The sequence below is a fragment of the Pteropus alecto genome, unplaced genomic scaffold (genome assembly GCF_000325575.1).
Source record: "Pteropus alecto unplaced genomic scaffold, ASM32557v1 scaffold81, whole genome shotgun sequence".
Lineage (NCBI taxonomy): Eukaryota > Metazoa > Chordata > Mammalia > Chiroptera > Pteropodidae > Pteropus > Pteropus alecto.
Window position 1 is genome coordinate 479,769 of NW_006433378.1, and position 3,596 is coordinate 483,364.

A 3,596-nucleotide genomic window follows, 5' to 3' on the forward strand; every position below is an offset into this window, starting at 1 on the left:
AGATTTAAGTGTTTTTGTTTGTTCTACAGTCATGTTACCTCCTACTTACCCTGTCTAAATCTTTTGTCACTTTGGTTTAATAGATAACTAAGAATTGTTTTATAGTGAGCTGTGATCCTATTTAATCAAGTGTTCAAAACTTTTGACATTTTGACAATGTTTGATATTTTGCATTTCCAACATCAAATCCTAAATAAAATATTAGTCTTGAGCTGATTTTGAGGTTTCCCATAAGGCCCTTAAAAGTGTCAAAGAGTTTGTTCTTTCACTTGTAAAAAGAGAGGAGTTTTTTTAAAAAATTAGGTTTATTTGATGTTGACTGGCATGAAAAACATTATCAAATAAGAAGAGATGCTTAACCTTCCCTAAGTTATATTTGTATGGATAAGTGTTATCAATATAAATATATCAGGAATTATATAAAATTACTAGAAAAATTTTAATGCTCTTGCTGTCCATAATATATTCTTATGCTGCTTTGTCTGAGAGTAGGAAATAGTGGTATAATGTTATCATTGATTATTCTTATTACTTAAAATGTTGTACATCACAGAAACAACCAAATTTCCTTGTCAATTATAGTATTTTAATGAACTCTGTTCAGATCTTTACCTACAGCTATTTTAAGTCTCTCGTCATCTACAGAGGTTATCATTTTTACTCTGATGCTTTCTTGAAACTTTTTGCAATCAGCTACAAACCAGAATGCTTCATCTTCAACAAAAGTGACTATCTCAGAGACCCAGGGAAAGGACAGGTACTCTGAGATATATGTTTCTGATAGTATTAAGAATTCTGAAATTATACCACTGGGCTGAGTAAGGATTTCTAGAATTCTAGTGGAGAAACTGATGTGTTTATGAGCCCAAGATTAAGAATCAGAATTAATTACATGGGGTTAAATGAAGTAATAGTTATTACAGTTTTTATGAACTTTTTTAGAACATTACTTGTTCTTTAATGTTCTATTTTTCATATTTAAAAAGGCCCTTTTCTCATCTCTCTTAAACTATCTGTAACTTTTAGAAATTTAGATTATACTTTTGTACACAGAAATAAAACATTTAACTTCTTTTCCTTCCTGATCCCTCCAGAATTCATTAAGTATTTTCATTAGGTATTCTTACATGGCAGTATAGTTATTTGCATAAATTCAGTGAAAATTTATTCTTCTTATAACAGCACATCAAGGATTTAACTGGGATGTCATAGTTGAGAATGATGTATACAGAATCAGATGTGACTAGACAATTTTAAGGAACTAAGACTAACTTTATGAGCTAATGTTTACAAAGCCTTCTTTGGAAAAACTGGTCTGATATTTGGCATATAAGAGTTCTGAGCCTCACAGGCGAGGGAGGTCACTTCCTAGCAGGCCCAGGAAACTTTGGATATTTTGGGGAGACCTTGAGAAGGGAGAAATTCACCCAAATCTATAGGTACTGTGGGTGAAATATAATGATGAGTTCTTGATTGGCTTGTAAAAGTACAATTCGAGGCTCTGTATAGAAAGTCTCTGTTTCCAGTACAGCAAACTTAAAAATAAGTGTATATGGTCAATTACTATTCGTGCTATACTTATATAAATAATTAGGCCAAATTTAATAAGACTAGACTTAGTTATAAATAAAAACTATCTTACTTTGATTATCTTTGATCAAAATGGGAGTTATTACAGAGGTAAATTTTATGTCTCAATGGAAAACTGTAACCCACCATGTGGCTTATCAGATTCTGGTCCTATTCATTGTCTCTGAGCTATTTTTCACCTCTTTGTAAACTGGATCCCACTATCTTTAGCATTTGTCAGTAATTGATTTGTCAATAATTAATGTTTCCAATTTTTCTCCCACCCTCCTGATTTGGTATCACTGAGGACTAAAAACTGACTGCCCAGATCTTTATTGAGATTCTAATCTGTACAGTAGTCACTGTTTTCCCAAAGCCCTGCAAGCTGAAGCTAGACAACTTGACATAAACGTCAAAGGATTTATCACAACAGTTAGGACCACTCCGGGAGTTCACCAAACACCTGTATTTTCCATGCTCTGCTCCTGAAAATAACTATGACTATAACACTGATGTCTATGCCATCACCAAAGACACAAACTATAAACCAGGAAATCCACAAGATTGCCATTGCTGTCCTCATGCCATCATGTAAAGACACTGAGTCTTACAGCTAGAGTCTTCTAAACTATCTACACTTTGGACTCAAAACTAGGTTTATAGTAAGCTCCAGTGATTGTTTTTTTCTTAATTTTTTTGTTTCCTTATAAATGTCCCTCATTATATGCTTGATTGCACCCATTATATAAAAGTCTAACTTTGATGTGTGCCAGGTTCTCTCCTGCACCACCACCTCCTTAAATGGGACACAACCATTTACCTAGACTGATCTACTTATTCTCAAGACTGGGAGATTGGTTCAATGGGATATGCAGCAATAGCCTTAGATTTGTCTTTTTCCGCTTATTCATCCTTGTTTTAGCCAAAGCTCTTTTACCCCTACTACAGATTTCTTATCTCACAATTTCTAACCTAAATCTCTCTCCACACCAGTCAATATATTTTCTTTTTTCTGCAAAACTTATAGGGAAGTTTCAAATGGGGAAATGTAGGGTCCCAGTTTGATTCTAGGAGCTGGTGTAAAGATCATTGCAAAGTGAAAATATTTAAGCTACAGAAGATGCAGAAATTTTATCTAAACTTCTTTTTTCTAACTAAATCAGAGCTCCTAAACTTAACTTCCCTCAGAGAAAGTTTCCTGTGAATTCAGCTGTCATGGAGACAGATTACCCATTCCAATTAGCATCAGAAAAGCCCAACAGAACCTTTCATATCTTCTCATTGAAACCCTAAGTGCCCCTCTCTAGTTTTGTTAATTTTGGTATACAAATTCTTATTTCTAGTTATTTAGTGGGAGCAACTCTTGAGTGCAGTTATAAATAAACGTTGTCTTTTTCTCCTGTTAATCTGCTTATTTCCAATTAATTTTCAGACCCCAGAACACTGGGCCCAAGTAGGAAGAAGGAAAAAAGGTTGTTTTTTTTCCTCTCAACACATCTTACATGGATTTTAAAGATATTCATGTAGGAAAAATAACATTATTACAAAACATGTGTTTCTGTGATTCAAATTCATTTAACAACTTTATTTCAGTATAATTCATACAGTCTGTAATCAAAATAAAAATAAGTGTTAGGTTATAGCAGATTAAATTCTGGTTAAAAATGACAGACTAAGCACAAATGTTTTCCTACCTTTCATTTGAACTCAAATGACAAAAAGATATTATAAAAATAATATTAAGTTAAAAAATAACAAAACCACAATAGCCCTGGGAAAAGGAGAACTCTCATTAGAGGATCTGAAAGATACAAGACATACATAATCAAATGATAGAGAAATAGCAAAAGTAAAATCTTAGCCTGAGTAAAACAAGGTATGCACTGTACTTTCAGAGAGAGTTTTGGGGCAGCTATAACCTCAAAATCAACAAATACACAGAGCAGGAGACTGAGGAATTATAGCACTAACAGCAGCTTATCAAGTTGGGCCTTGGCCTGTTTTCCCTTCTTAATCCAACCAGCAGG